Genomic DNA, 17,129 nt, shown 5'->3' on the forward strand with positions numbered 1-17,129 from the left:
TTTGTAACTTGTGAGCGATTTACTTGGTAGGACCTGGGAACAGTATATCTAATATCATACGTTCATGGACTTAGAATTTTTTTCGCAATCTTCAAACAATGACAATAACTCCAGTTTTGGATAAAAAAAAGGCCCCGTTTTATTAAATTTTCTAAAATACCAAATATATACCATTGGAAAGATTATAAAGCAAAGAATATATATTTATGCCAATGAATTTATTTGTAAAAATAGTGAAAGATGTAATCATATATGATAATAGTTGCGTATTATGATCAACTACTTTATGAATTACAAATGACATTTTTGTATAAAATTTATTGATTAAGATAAATAAATAACTGGAACAATTTTCGACAAAAAAAACCCCCATCGAAATGCAAATTAATGTTATTGTATCTTTCAATGGAATTATTTCCAACGGAATAATGCATCTTTAAGACCAAGAATGAATCACACCAACCGAAAACGGCAGGCGCCGGCTGCATACTCTTTTTTGATTATTATTTTTCTTTAATTTAAACAATGTGTTATCTTATCTCATACTATAGATAGTGAATAAATAAACATATTATAAATTACAATTAATCTGAAATTATACACCTGCATTGAACTTTTAAAGACCATATAGGCATAGAAAAATGAGAAACTTGCAGATGTAAACATTCTGGAGTCGGCTTTTTTATTTTTATATTCCTCCTGTAAATAAGAGTTCCGTTTCTGTTGGTTTAAATGTCCCGTCAGCGTCACATATTCTGATTCATTGTCTATAATTATGTAATTAAGTGTTTTATAATCAAGTTGTAACATTTCTATCGAATTAAATTTTATTTCATGTCATTTGATTTCCGAAGGTTACACAAATCTCCACACATATCAGAAATGTCCTCGAACATGACGTAGTTATCTTTTCCAGACCTTTGGGTTCTTTTTGATGCAATATCAAATACCCGATCACATATTTCCGGTCCTTTTCTCCAACCGGAACTAGCAGGATAGCAAGTCATAGAACAACCAAGAAAACACGAAACTTTTCCTTAAATTAAAAAAAGAATGATTAATTACTCAAAATAATGTATCACAACTTTACTTGTATAATAAATGTAAATATTTTATTTTCAATTATAATATGATTGCTTAAATAAAGTAAATCTTTTCTTTTTATTGGAATGAATGCATCTTTTATTCTCATAAACTAAATACAAAGTTACAGAGAATGTTACATATATATAATATACATAAATTTAATACACGTGAAATACTACATATAAGTTGCATAGTTTAACTGGGAGGACATACTTTCACATAAAATAATTTTAATAAATTTAGTTTTTCTAATTGTACAGTATTTGTAGAATTTAATAAAACATAAAATTTTATGGATTTTAAATTCCAAAAAAAACAAAACAAAACAGATAAAAATCAAAATTACTAAAACTTTCAGGGTAGAATGTCAAGGAAAAAAACCACCTGGATTGAAAGAGAGGCGAATGATACCATAGGAACATTAAAACTCATTTATATTTTTGCGGATTACGCTGTCATTCTAACTCCTATTGTTTTCGAAATAAAGGCAAAGCACATTCGAAATATTGGAAACGGGTAATATTTCAGGGGAAATAGCTCAAAAACAGGAGTGGTGTTTTCGAAGCTATCTTAGGAATAGGACGTGTTCTAAGACCATATACCGGCACATCTTTGTCCTTAGTCATGTTCTCGAAACTCTCTTAAAGTAGAATGTAACGCATTTCCGTCCAACTTTAGGACAACACATAAGTTGTCTTAAGATAATTCCATCTTCATTCCGCCTATGTAAAGTTGGATTTCGACGTTTGCTGATAAATTTTACGTGAAGATGAACATGAAACATGATGAAACTAACCATTGGTTATTTGCTCGTATATAAAGAAATTGTGCATGATTGTAAACTTTGAACTTCGTGTTTCACGAATTACTACAAATCAATTATCATGTCAAAACAAACTGTTTTCCAGTTAAAACATTACAATGCATTTTGTTATTTTTTTATAAATACATTTGAAATCATGCTCGTTGGTTTTTTTTTATATAAAATTCGTAAACAATTTTATTAATTGGTTTCTTGCACTTCTTGGCACTTAGGATATGTTTAGGACGCCCTAACATAAGATTCGTCTGAAATAGCTTCGATACACAACTTAAAGAGTGTCATAAACTGATCCTAAGTCCATCCTAAAATTGGTCTTAGAATGTGTCTTAGGACGAATCTTGCGATATTTCGAGAACACCACCCCAGATCTATATATTTTCGAATATTTTCAAGGTTAATTGATCCTGACCTGTTGATCATTTCTGCCATTTTGAGCCCTATGTTCTTTTTGCCATGTTTTTATCAACTTAGAAATTAAATTCATAAGATTTATCTTTTATATTCTATAAATGAAGCAAACAAGATAATTGATTTCATTCCATTGAGTAACTTCAGCTAAGGTAGAAGATTTTTTTAACAGTTTACGGACGACGGACAACGGACAGACAGATAAACTGATGGAAAAACTCACATGTCTGTTAATCAACTTAGAATAAAATCATATACTTTATCTTGTATATCCAATAAGGCTATTAATGAAACAAAGAATTTTTTATTCAGTAACTATATGTACCTTCGTTATTCATCAGAACCAAAACCCCCACAAAGATCAAGACAAAAATCTCACACCCTGAACATTCCATGATTCTGCAATACAAACAAATTTAATTTTTACTATATGAGCAATATATATACACATTTAGCAAAGGCAGAGAACATTTAATCAAACCATTCTTTCGCAAACCGCATTACTCACGATAGCTCTAAGACAAGTATGTGAAAATAAAATTAGGAAATAAAAACTCAAACGTTTATCGAGCAGCGCTCGCGGATAACACACGTCTATGACTAATATAGTCTAGAAACATAAATTACATATGCAATTTAAGTTCACAAAATAACAAACACAGAATACTTCAAGGGAAGGACAAAAAAGCGATCAACGCTGACTAACTTAGTTATAGGAATTATAAGCAGTTCCCAGTGGCAGATCCAGAAATTTTCATAAGTGGGGGCCCACTGGCTGCCTAAGAGGGGGCCGCTCCCGTCACGCTTCAGTGATTCCCTATATAACCAACCATAATTTTTCAACAAAAGGGGGGCCCGGGCCCCCTGCCCCCCCCCCCCTAAATCCGCCTCTGATCCCTGATGCACTATGCATGGTCAATCGTGTTGCTTATATATTGTTTGAATTTGATGACAGGCTGCTTTTAGTGATACATTGTATGTTGTGAACGAATACAAGAGGCGATCTGAATTCATCCACTGAAAACGTATACAAAAAATGAAATACATCAAAGTGGTAAGTTCCAATTTTATATATCTTTATTTACCAAAGTCATAACAACTATAGGCATACAACATATAAACTACACAAGTATACATAGATAGCAGAAGGTAATGTGTTTAACATATTACATCATGTTAGATCTTAATTTTTGTGCACGAAATATAAATTTACCCAAATTACATAATTCTTTAAGATTATTAGAACTCATTAATTGTATATATTTATACATAGAAGGTTTTCTCCAATAATATGGTTTTATAAAATAAGATCTAAGACCTTGATAAGTAGGACATTTCAAAATAAAATGCATCTCATCTTCAATGTCGTCTTTACAAAAACTACATAGTCTATTACTTCTTGGAATTGCAGAATAGCGACCACATTCTATAGCTAGATCATGACTACTAAGTCTTATTTTGGTAATACATGTCTTATAAATAACTGGTATTGGTTTACATAAATAATTTTGTAAACAAAAATTATGAACCATATATCTATAACTTGTACATTTAACTAAATTATTCATTTGGCTGTCAAAATCTTGCTTCATACAATCAAACAGGCGTTGTTTAATTATCAAGTAAAAACTACTGGAGAGCTTACTATCTAAAAATAAACCTTGATTATACCAAATATCACCTAAACCTATACTGAGCAACTCATTTTTAATAAAATACAACCAATTTGTCTTATTATTTGGACATTTTTGTAAATCGTCATATAAAAAACAGTAACAGTTTTTCAAAATACAGTTTGTAGTACATAACAGCTTAAACCAGTATTTAAAAATTCGACATTTTCTGGTGTGCAATAATGGTAATCTACCTAGCTCATAGTACACCATGACATTACTAGTAGAGCTTTTTACTTTCATAATATTTTTACAATAGCCCAGATGTATCCTTTCTATAGCTGGTGCCTTGTGAGCACCCCAAATTTCACAACCATAACAAAGTACACTGTTTATATAAGTATCAAAAAGTGAAAGTAGAGTTACAAAATTCAAATATATATCCTTTACATTTCTCCTTAAGGCAAACACAGCTTTTCTACCCTGTTCTGAGAGTTTCTGCTGTAACACATTATATTTACCATTAAAATTCAACAAAATACCAAGATAACTAAACTTATCTACAACTTCTATTTCCTGGTTATTATAATACCATTTTTCATTGCCATGTATTTTTCCACCCTTTCTAAAAACAACAATTTTCGTTTTTGCTATATTCACACTAAGTGACCATTTAGAGGTATAATCATACAAAGTATCAAGTAACGTTTGTAATCCAGATACAGTTTCTGAAAAAATAACCATATCGTCAGCGTACATTAGTAAAAATAAATTTAGTTCCTTCATCTCATAAGGAATAGAGTCACTATTTATAAAAGCCATTTCACAATCATTGACATACATAGAAAAAAATATCGGTGATAATACTTCACCTTGCATCAAACCTACTTCATTAGTAAAATAATCAGAATTGAACCCATCAACACTTACACAAGAAGTGACATTAGAATACATAGCTTTGATAACCATTAAAAATTTACCTTGTATACCAATTTTTGATAGTTTATACCATAACATATATCTTTGAACAGTGTCAAAAGCTTTCGTGTAGTCTACAAAACAACAATACAAACGATTTTTGGCTGATAAAGATTTGAAAATTAATGATGTAAGAGCAAAAATAGCATCTACTGTACCCAGACCGGGGCGAAAGCCGAACTGGGCATCGGTCACAATATCAAATGTTTCCAACCAGTCTATTAAACGTTGATTAAGAACGGACGTAAATAACTTTCCAAAATTACTGACTAAACTAATCCCTCTGTAGTTGTTCGGATCAAGCACATTACCCTTCTTGAATATAGGTATAAGTATGGCTTTTGCCCAATCCGTAGGGAAAATTCCGGACTGTAAAATTCCATTAAAAATGTACAGTAATACAGGCATCAACACATCTTTGTATTCAATAAAATATTCGTTAAGAATTCCATCAACTCCATGACTTTTGTCACGTTTAAGGTTACGAATAGCTTTCAAAATGTCATTTTCTGTAATTTCTCTATCAAGTTCCTCATATACGCATTCACCATCAGTGTTATTAAATTGGCTGTTGTCCAGTACAGCATCTGTGTCTGATGAGCACAATGACTTAAAATGTTCATGGAACAACTTTAATGGTACAGCATGTTTAGGAGACGCTTTTCTTTTAAATTTCTTGTAAAATAATTTAGGGTTTGTAAGTCTCATTATGTCTAGCATGTTTCCTTCAGTGCGCATATACTCTTGTTTCAAGCGACGTTCTAGTGTTTTATAGTCCTTTTTCGCTCGGATTAAATTACTATGGTTTAGTTGCGATTTTAGTCTATTAAATATATTTAAACAGTTTATATAGCGGCGATGAAGGTCTTTACACTGGGCGTTGAACCAAGGTTTATCATCACAAATGTTAGATCTGCAAGATTTAAAATTGATTGTCCTCTTTTTAAAAAATGGTGCCATAATGTCATTTAACGTACTAGTGAATTCGTCCAACGAATTGTCGAGTAATTGCTGCCCATCAAAGTCAATCCGTTCACGACACATATTTATCTTTTCCATATTATTCAGTAAACAATCTCTACATTGTTCTTTTAATTCATCATTCTATTTAAATTTGTCCTGCGACACTAGTTTCTCTCTGTTTTCATCATCCGGGAACCGAGTTGAATTTTGTTTGTTACACAGTAATGAAAGTTGTATATGTAGAAATGCGTGGTAGGAAAAAGTTGTAAAATTAGACACAATAAGTTGACGCACTATCGGGAAAAGTGACACTGGGACTAATAGGTAGTCTATAACGCTCATTCCATTTGCACCACAAAATGTAAAATCATTCGAAAAACCATTTTTATGCCGGCCATTTAATATTCTCAAACCCGAGGCTTTACATAGCGAGATAAGTTTTGGACCATAGCAGTTTGTATTGTTGTCCGGATTATTTCTTACATTGAGTTCTATATCAGCAGAATAATCAAAAATATCATCAAGTCTATTCCTTATAGTAATATGAATACTATCGTTACTCACAAAATCATCTATTGCCCCAGTTCGACTGTTTGTATCACCCAAAAGTATAACATCACCAAGTGAAGAGTAAAGTTCAATGCTATTTTCTAAATCAACAAATAAATCACAATTATAAAGTTTATAAAAATTTGATCTGACAGGGGGGGTATATAAACGCAGGCAATAAATAAGTTTTTATCACTTGTAACAATATCCTTTTCAATATTCAACCATATAATTGTATCATGAATACATGTTTCGATAGAAATTTTATTAGAAAAACACTCTTTTATTAAAATTACAATACCTCCTCCTTGAATAGATTTAGACTTGCGTCTAGCATACAAAAAACAATCATAACCAGGAATAGACAAACTAAAATCATTTTTAAACCAACATTCTGTAAGAAAAACTATATCATATGTGCAAATAAAATTCAAAAATGCAATGTTATCAAGTTTATTTTGAATACCACCATTCACGTTCCAAGAAATTACTTTCAAATTGTCACAGTTTTTTGAATGAGACACAAAACCTCCAACGCTATCCTAGTCTTCTTTAGTAGTAGCCTGCTTCTCGTCAGTTTGATGAGTTGTCTTGTCAGTACATATATCTACCTCGATCTTCTCATTCGGTATCTGAGTTTCCATTTTCGGTAAGAATTGTTTGTGCTTAATCTGATCGAAAAGCTCGTTATTTATATACAGTTTATCTCTGATCATCACTGCTTTAGCTTGTTGAGCACGAGCCTCTCTTTGAATTGGGAGCAATTGTTTTCTTTTAGCGAGCACATCTGGTGTATACTGTACACTGAGACCGAACGGAGAGCTCTTCAATTTGTAAGCACTTCACTACCTCACGCTGTTTAAAATTGTCAAAAGTTGCAATTATTGGCCTTGGCTTGAATTTGCTATTCATACGTCGAACACTGCGGAAATTGATATTTGTTTTAACATCCATTTCATCGCGAACAAAACCACTCAGCAGATTTTGGACATCCTCACCTGGCATGTCCACAATACCGTAGAATATTAGATTGTTTTTTGTAGCCTCATATTGCAAATCAGACACGGTTGACTTTAACTCGCTGTTTTGTTTATGTATTTCAGCTATTTCTTTCTTTAATTTCGACCCCTTTCCTGGACTACCAGAACCCCCAGATGCCTGTGCAATCCACAAATTATCCTTTTCTGCATTTAATTCGTCAAGTTTGATATTAAAACTGTCACACGTATTATTTAATTCAGATACTTGAGAAGTGAGTTTTTTAACATCAGATTCGGATGTTTTTACCCTGGTGAATAGACTATCAACTGCCTCACAAAGACCGTCAAATTTATCCAGTTTTTTATCCATACTTTCAAGTTTGCTCAATCTAGAATCAATAGAACTGATGCTGTACATAATATGACTGAGAATACTACTATCCGCAACGGGCGGTGTATATTGGCTAAAATGCACAGGTTGGGGTCCAGAAAAAGGGGGAGGGTACGGATACGGATATGGTGTGCTGCTTTGCTGTTTTTGGTTTTGTATGAAATTGTCAGGTGTCATCTGGGCCGAAATATTTCCTTGTTCACTATAATCGACTGAATTACTAGCCTTTTGTTGTTTATTTTGTTTTTTATTTGATTTCTTGTATGGCTGTTTGGAAGTAAATCGAACGAAGAATCGGTATTCTGTGACGAATCCATAAGCTTGCGTTTTGTGCTTGGTCTCGTCTTCTTCCTAGTCATCATTTAAGTTCAATATTAATCCCTATCGTATTTATTTTTAACAAGACTGTTTGACGTAATTTTAAATGTAAACAAACAAACCAGGTACTGTTGTGGTTGGGTGTACTCGAATGTTTATTACTATTAACAACAAACCATTACTACAGTGTTATATCAACTTTCCGTGTAAAATACTAATGTTACAAACGTTACTGGAACTAATTTATGAATATGTTTAACTCCACAAACACTCAGTAGTAAATACCAAATATGTCATAACATCGAGTTTTCCTGTCCCTGTTGGAAAACACACCACCTTCATACTTGATCACGTATAATATCATATCCTTTAACTGATTAAATGAAGATAGAAAAGTTAATAAAAACATATCTTTTTTAATACTTCGGACATAGAAATCAACAATGACTCATGGATTTTTAAAAGGGAACGTATTTACAAATAATGGTAATAGACAGTGGCAGATCCAGAGGGGGGTTCCGGGGGTTGGGACCCCCTTTTTTGACGATCAATGCATTTGAATGGGGATATATAGTTGGAGCCCCTCTTTATCCTGGGTTCGGAACCCCCTTTTAAAAATGGCTGGATCCGCCCCTGTAATAGATAATGACGACGCAATATTATATGCTTTTTTTTCTTCTGTAGAGCCATTAATCTGCTTGTCATTTCATGATTTCTAGATATCCTATGTTGTTCTACAGGGCCGTAAATTGACTGGCCTGTAAGGGGAGGCAGCCTGCCGAGCGGAGCGAGGAAATTTTTTTTTGGACCCGTTTTATGCAGAAAATGATATTTTTTCGGGCATTTTCCCTGTATGCAATGTACCTCTACAGAATCCACCACTTGTTAGATTTTTGCTACATTTCATAAATAAGCGCGTTGAATATATTGAATACAGTTATAAAGCAGAGTTAGGGGAGGGTTGGGATCCCGCTTACATGTTAAATCCCGACACACTCTGTATGTATGTGCCTGTCCCAAGTCAGGAGCCTGTAATTCAGTGGTTTTGGTTTGGTGATGTGTAACATATTTGTTTTTCGTTCATTTTTTTTGCACATAAATTAGGCCGGTTAGTTTTCCCGTTTGAATTTTTTTACATTTGTCATTTCGGGGCCTTTTATAATTGACCATGCGGTATGGGCTTTGCTCATTGTTAAAGGCCGGTGAACTATAGTTGTTAATTTCTGTGTCATTTTGTCTCTTGTGGAGAGTTGTCTCATTGGCAATCATACCACATCTTCTTTTTTATTTATATTAGATTGGGTGTGCCGTTTAAATAAGATTCTTTTTACGCTTTTTCCTGCTTTATGACTCTTCACAAGCTATTTTTACTTAGTTTAAGGGAAACAATTTGCGAACTTAAAATGAAAGCGCCCCCTGAAGTTGATAATTTTTTTGTGATTTATCCTGCCTTTTTTGACAGTCCAAATCGAGCTATTTCAACTTCGTCATTGTTGACCTGTTCCATGTTTAAAGGCGCCGTAGCGCAGAAAACGATTTCTCATAACTGCAAGACACAACTGACAAGGCTAACATAAGCAATAGTTTGGGTGGAACTACGTGTGCAGAGGAGTTGAGTACCGTTTAGCGATATTTACCAGTTCTTAATATCGAACACACCCTGCCATTATGATTAATCACCTTGTTGGTTAAACTATAACAACCAGTACTTTTAAAATAAATCATGATGTAAACCATTTTTTTTTTTTTCATTTTCTTTATTTTTTTTACTTTTTTTGTCAGTCTGCAATAGGAGGCAACTGCCTACATGCCTCCATGTAATTTACGGCCCTGTTCTAGCAACAGTTTCAATCTGCACAATAAAAGCTTGTGGTGCTCTTGGTTCATCTGCGTATTGCATTTTGAAATATATTGTTGAACATTACATATATAGCAATGAGACTACAAAAAGTAATCACATGACATATAATCAAAGGTCAGCATGGACAGATTTTTCGTGGAAAAAATTGTTTGATTATATAGGGAATCACTGAAGCATGACTGGAGCGCCCCTCTTTAATATTGATCGAATTCTGAATTCTGTCATTACAGAAGAATAAATCTTAAAAATGATAAAAAAAATCTTTAAAATAACAAAGCTGCAGTATACGATGGTATAGTCAATGAACATATACAATCTACTATTCCTATTATGTTGCCTATCTATCACAAACTTTTAATATTGTGCTAAACACGGGAAATATTCCGTCAGTTTGGTCAAAAGGTGTGATTAAACCGTTTTACAAGAAAAAAGGGGACAAATGTGACCCAAACTATATAGACCCATTACGCTAGTTTCATGTTTTGAAAACCTTCACAGTCAGCTGTTCTAAATGGAAGCCTAAGAGAATTATCAGACGAAATTGAATTAATATCAGAAGCGCAAACAGGTTTTAGGCAAGGGTATAGTACATTAGATAATACATTCGTTCTGTATTTCCTGATATCTTTTTACCAATCGTTTGGGAAAAAACTTTACTGTACCTTTGTAGACTTTTCTAAGGCTTTTGACACTTTATCGCGGTCCGCATTGTGGGTCAAATTACAAAAATCAAAAATCACAGGAAAAGTGTTTAAAGTCATCCATAATCTGTATAGCGATGTCAAATCGTGTATCAAAGACGGCGACGAACTGTCGGCATTCTTTAATTGCGACATAGGAGTTCGACAAGGAGAAAACCACTCACCATTTCTATTTGCAATGTACTTTAATGATCTTGAAGACTTCTTTGTTGAAAAAGATGTTCCTCACTAGCAAATCCTCGAGACCAAATGTCAAGAACATTTGTCTACCTATATAAAATTATTTCTTTTGTTGTATGCAGATAATACCATTATTTTATCAGAAACACCCGAATCAATGCAAAAAGCTCTATTAGCGTTCGAAAAGTATTGTCTACAATGGAAATTAAAAATAAATCTTACGAAAACGAAGGTTGTAACCTTCTGCAAAAGGAAAACCAGAAAACAACCGGTTTTCAAACTTTTTGGCGAAGAATAAGAAAACCAAGATTCCTATACATACCTTGGTGTCACTTTTAATTACAATGGCTCATTCGTAAAGACGAAACAAATTGCAGCTAACCATGCGACTAAGGCTCTATTTGGCCTTTACAGGAAATTGTGAAATATCTCTTTACCATTATATTTACAACTAAGACTTTTTGATGCCCTTGTACAGCCAGTTCTCATCTACGGCTGTGAGGTGTGGGGTTTTGAAAACACTTATGATTTAGAAAAGACACACCTTCAGTTTTGTAGAAATATTCTTGGGGTTAGAACAACCACTCCAAATTTTATGATTTATGGTGAGCTTAGTCGATGTCCGATCGATATCATAATCAATATTAGAATTGTTAATTTTTGGAACCGAATTGTTTACAATAATCATAAACTATCTTCTATTTTATATCATACAATGTTCAAGTTGAACGAATCCGGATTGCATAAATTTAAATGGATTGAACATGTTAAATCCATATTTGACAATACTGGATTTAGCTATATATGTGGGATATGCAATCAAAAATAGATCCAATTCAGTTAAAAATGAGTATAAAGCAAAAATTATCAGACGAATTCATCCAATAATGGCACTCTCAAATCAATAACTCATCGAGGGGGGAATATTACGGTCTTTTAAAAATTGACATGGGCTTAGACTATTAGTTACACAGTGTGCAATTGTCCTATTACGAGAATTTATCGGGTCAATTAAGTTCATATTATTTTACATATTATTATATTCAAATTCATTTTTAGGACATATTATAGATATTTAATCTGAAACTGTAAAAACTTTAAAATATTAGGACTATAAAGCAACTGAATTTTTTTTTTATTATTAGTAAGGTCAATGGTATAAGGGAGATAATTCTAATTGACGTAATAAATAAGGGAGATAATTCCAATTGACGTGATAAAAAATTGTACTGAAATTTATTAGGACAATATCAGCCAATCAAATTGCGAGAAATTACTCTGAATCAGTAAGACTCTCATCTACAGATCGTAAAAAATATAACTAACCTGCGATGCTGTAACCTAAAAATACCAATTGAAACAGAAAGATGGGATGGAATGCCTGACACTGTCTTTCATCTCTGCTCCTTGTCAATTGGAAATTAATAAGTTTCACTAATTATTTGAGTGCCAATCTGATCTTGTTAAAAATATCAGAAAAAAATTATATTTCAGAATATTACCGCATTTATCCATGTGTTGAGAAAATGAAGGGACTGCTTTCATTTTGCAATATCAAAGTTCTTATAAATTTATCATTGTTTAGAATGTTTTAGAAATTAGTTAAAATATTGTAACTTATATGATTATATGTAAACATTGTTTTGTGGTAACGTTAACCATAATAATGACCATGTATTTTGCCTCTTGTTGCACATGTAAATATGTGTCTGAGTGTTTCCAAATAAAGTATATTGTTATTGTTATTCAGTTAAGTCAGTCAGCGGGGCCCCCTTATGAAAATGCTGGATCTGCCACTGTTCAGCATGATGATACGGTTCTTGGCAGCAAATAAGTGCCTATATACACTATTAGAAATCGTTACTCGCCCCAAGTTTTGAAGCTTGGTGGTAAAATTTAACAGGAAGTAACACAATCTGAAACCAGTTGCTGTTATAAAAAAGAAAAGATTGCAAAATGATATATTTGAAGTATCATACTTTTATTAATGAAATATAACTAAAAAAATACAAATAATTTTTGATTCAGACTTACCTGTGAGCAGGCTATATCACAAAGTCATATAGCTGGTGTGACAATTTCTGTTCAAAATCCAGGAAGATATTTGACTTTAAAAAATCAACACTGTTCACGGAAGAATATTTTGATTTTTGTTATGTAATCGTCTTCACAGATAATAACATTGATTTATGTCCATAATATCGATATTTACAAAGCAGAATTTTGTAAAAATAGCTACCCCCCCCTTTTTTTTTTACTGAGAATGCTGTTTCTTGGTATAGATGAAACTTATAATATTTTAAATAAAGTTTCTGAATTTCGGAGACAATCACTGTGAACTTGATGCTCGAGATATTTCCTATTTCCTTGGTATTGATTTCAATGTATTATTGTATCTTACCTTACCTTACCAGGCTCTGTATCTTTAACCCCCTTTGCATGCTTTGTGAAGGAACCATACGCCGTATGTATTGGGATCTGCATATTCTATGAACAGTGATGCCTCCCAGTGGCGGATTCAGAGGGGGGCGTAGAGGGCGTACCCCCCCCCTTTTGCTGGGATTTTTTTTTTTTTTTTTTTTGTTTTTTTGTACAATGATTAATCAGACTAGACTTCACATATATCACTGTGTTATCAAACGATATCATGACTCGATCCTATTGTTAAATCATTTTTTTTTTAATTGTAACTTTTACCGTTGTGACCTTGCATGCATTATCTGTGCTTATGGAGAATGTCAAACTCCGAAACGCTTCTTTGTAGAGAAAGGGAAGTATGACCCCAACGATAACGTTGTATGGAGTTTGGGAGAATGTGTATCACATTAGAGATTTTTTTCAAGTTTTTGTTGGAGCGATATTTTTTGTCGAATGGCCAAAACTCCCAGCTACTGTCGTCAGAAACAGTTGCCATTTGGGGGCAATAATGAGTTTATCATATGACACTTGTTTTATTTCAATAAATGTTCATGAGTAGAATTTTTTCTTTTGAAGTATCAGTAGCATTATCGGCATTCGCAGAGACGTGTCAAACATTAAACAGTATTTTTAAAAATGGGAGATAATTTATGTCTAAGTAAACACTAAACGTCCGTTGTAGTGCATTATGTTAAAAATAATCGGTCATCAGCTAGATTCTTACAGAAATTATCTCCCTTGATTATCATTTGGCTAGCAACCAGTTTTCCTCTTCAGCATCACTTTAAAGACCAGTTTAAGAGATGAATTCCTGACTATTTCCAAGTATGACATTATCCCCCACCCCAAAACGACTGTATGTACTAAGCAACATGGTTTTAAGACCGATAACTCATGTGAATGGTCCAAAATGTAAAACCGGAAACACTTTCGAGGTCAAATATTTTCTATAGATACGGCGTACCTGTCGTACATTATTTGCATATGAAAAGCCACATGCCATTGTGTGAATTTGATGGAAGTTGGTGATCGGTGTTTTACTGGTTTAAATCATTTGTGCAAATTTTTCTAACTTTGAATTGTAGACGATATATTTTCGAAAATGTGTTCTGCAGGCTAAAAATGGATTGAAAACAAATATTGACTTGTTTTGTTTATGTTTTGGGTGAGTTCTATATTTCAGATTTGTTATTATAGGCACAAGGGATTAAAAACAATCTCATATTTGTTGAACTCTGCTGTTTATTGTTGGTTAGATATGATTGAGGGGACAGGGAAAATTGAAAAAAAAGCCATGATCAGGGGGTAACACGAATTACCGAATAACAGTGTTATTATCCGAATAACTCATGTAATTACCGAATAACTCTTCAAATATCAATATTAACACATTTAAGTGACTTTTAAACATATATTATTGAATAAATTATAATAGAAGTGTATTTTATAACCTAAAAATAAAAAAAAAGTTGCAGGTAAGTTAATATTGATCATTATAAAATTATGGATATCGGTGTGTACTTCCAAGATGGCGACCAAGGAAAACGTAAGAAATGAAGAAAAGAAAGATTGCATACAATCCCTCAACGTGTTTATCTTAGACCACCAAAGTGGAGCCCTCACGCCACGTCGCGGCAATGAACAATGTGAGGGTGGGCATTTTTTAAAATAAAATATGGAATAGTAAACTATTTAAATTAGTTTTTGTTTTAATTTTAGTTATTAAAAAAATGTTATCTTTATCATATTTTTATATTTGTGATTTAGAAATGGATGTTAACTAAGCCCCTTTAAATCTATAAAATTACAACTATTAAGATATCCTGCACAAGGCACGGGCTTATCTGTCATAGTCCGCGGAAATACTTTATTTAGAATTTATTGTAAAAAAATTATAACTACTAAGATATCCTGCACAAGGCACGGGCAGCGGAAATACTTTATTTAGAATTTATTGTAAAAAAATTATAACTACTAAGATATCCTGCACAAGGCACGGGCTTATCTGTCATAGTCCGCGGAAATACTTTATTTAGAATTTATTGTAAAAAATTGATAACTACTAAGATATCCTGCACAAGGCACGGGCTTATCTGTCATAGTCCGCGGAAATACTTTATTTAGAATTTATTGTAAAAATTTTATAACTACTAAGATATCCTGCACAAGGCACGGGCTTATCTGTCATAGTCCGCGGAAATACTTTATTTAGAATTTATTGTAAAAAATTTATAACTACTAAGATATCCTGCACAAGGCACGGGCTTATCTGTCATAGTCCGCGGAAATACTTTATTTAGAATTTATTGTAAAAAAATTATAACTACTAAGATATCCTGCACAAGGCACGGGCTTATCTGTCATAGTCCGCGGAAATACTTTATTTAGAATTTATTGTAAAAAATTTATAACTACTAAGATATCCTGCACAAGGCACGGGCTTATCTGTCATAGTCCGCGTTAAAATAAATTGCATAAACAAAACTGTATACTTACTTAAACACTAAAATAATTGAAAAAAGATAATTGAACCTGCATTGGTTGCAACGTAAACATGTACTTACCAGTATAACTACATACGAAATATACACAATAAAATTGAACATGAACAATATACGAAAATGTACACGAAAACATCGTTCTTTGTTCCTTGTGGTATGCCGTCGTGTGATTCTGCTTCGGTGAAGGTTGATAACAGATCGATCACTTCATTTGTTTCCAAGAATGAGCTCTGTAGGCAACCGTTTGACAGTGGATGTATATTCTGTGAATCGGAAGCATCGATGAACGGGCATAAATTCTCATCTAACACGTTGTCGGATCGTGTTGTCGAATTCATATCAAATGCTAAATCGGCGTCTATGATATCGGCTACGGGTTCTGCGTCCATATCGGAATCGGGTTCTACGTCTGAATTATCGGCTACGGTTACAACTTCAGGTTCCACATCAGGTTCTATACTTACCACTATACTTACCAGTGGCACAAAATGGTTCGGAATAAACGGTCCAGCTGAATCTATGAAATGGGTCCACATAATGGTACACATGGGTATTGCAGATAAATTAACACCTCTGCCACATACTTTCCTAGAATGAGGTTGTGAAATATATTCCAACGCTACCTGTGGTGGGAAATACGAGCGGATCGGGATCTTCAGTGCAGCACTCAGAGCATACATATGCATCATGTCAGCATACGTACCAAGACATCCAACATCATGAGCCAGTTGTAAATATGCGGCAACTACTATTCTGTTGTCTTGGACCAGATCCACAAACTTTGTAAATATGATGAACATTTTGGTACTTGGACATAGCTATGTTGAGAATTTGAGACGTTTGTGTGAGAATAGGCGGAAACCCCATACCTGGGAGAACCCGTCTAATGCTCATGGGAAGGTCTCTGTTCAAATGCATGGTTATCCTGGTGCCACGTTCAAGAGATTAACTGAAGCAATTGAGGCTGGCGTGTTTGTGCATTATAGTCCACATGTGGTTATTTGTCAAATAGGTAGCAATGATTGTGACAGATATTCTTTTGATGAGACTGCCTTCAGATCAGACATGAATACTTTCATTTATGCAAAGTTAGGAAATGAACTGAACTATTTTCTCAATGACTCCACGTGCAATGTATTTTGTTATATTTGCCAATGAAAATCTTATATTTAGTTTTGAGAAAATTTTATTAGAATAAACATAATTCAGAAGCTTTGTTTTTATTAAAACAATCAATTATAATAATTTTTTGATTAGATTTGAATTGAATATGTGAAAATTCTTAATTACATTTTATTTAATGTTGAGTAAATTGTTATGAAAAGTAATTAGTGATTGGAGTAATTGCATTGCTTTGAT

General features: G+C 33.2%; 1 protein-coding gene and 1 long non-coding RNA gene across 11 annotated transcripts in view; one reads left to right on the plus strand and one right to left on the minus strand.

Moving 5' to 3' along the window:
• Window positions 1–347: 347 nt before the first annotated feature.
• LOC139526143 (uncharacterized) lies at window positions 348–12,977 on the minus strand. The gene is made up of 3 exons (XR_011665145.1): window positions 12,886–12,977; window positions 2,643–2,716; window positions 348–1,036 (listed from the first exon to the last, which is right to left on the minus strand). It is a non-coding gene; the product is annotated as an uncharacterized lncRNA (long non-coding RNA).
• A 1,004-nt stretch (window positions 12,978–13,981) lies between these two features.
• Window positions 13,982–17,129, plus strand: part of LOC139527915 (coiled-coil domain-containing protein 74B-like) — a 28,193-nt gene continuing 25,045 nt past the window's right edge. For 4 of the 10 annotated variants that reach the window (XR_011665490.1, XR_011665492.1, XM_071323585.1 and 1 more), the window contains exon 1: window positions 13,982–14,094. The gene's annotated coding sequence lies outside the window, so the exon portion shown is untranslated. Of the gene's footprint in view, window positions 14,095–14,195; window positions 14,435–17,129 lie in introns of those variants that run through there. The other 6 variants (XR_011665491.1, XM_071323587.1, XR_011665493.1 and 3 more) reach the window with 6 other exon arrangements.

This window comes from Mytilus edulis, chromosome 6, assembly GCF_963676685.1.
Source record: "Mytilus edulis chromosome 6, xbMytEdul2.2, whole genome shotgun sequence".
Taxonomy (NCBI): Eukaryota; Metazoa; Mollusca; class Bivalvia; order Mytilida; family Mytilidae; genus Mytilus; species Mytilus edulis.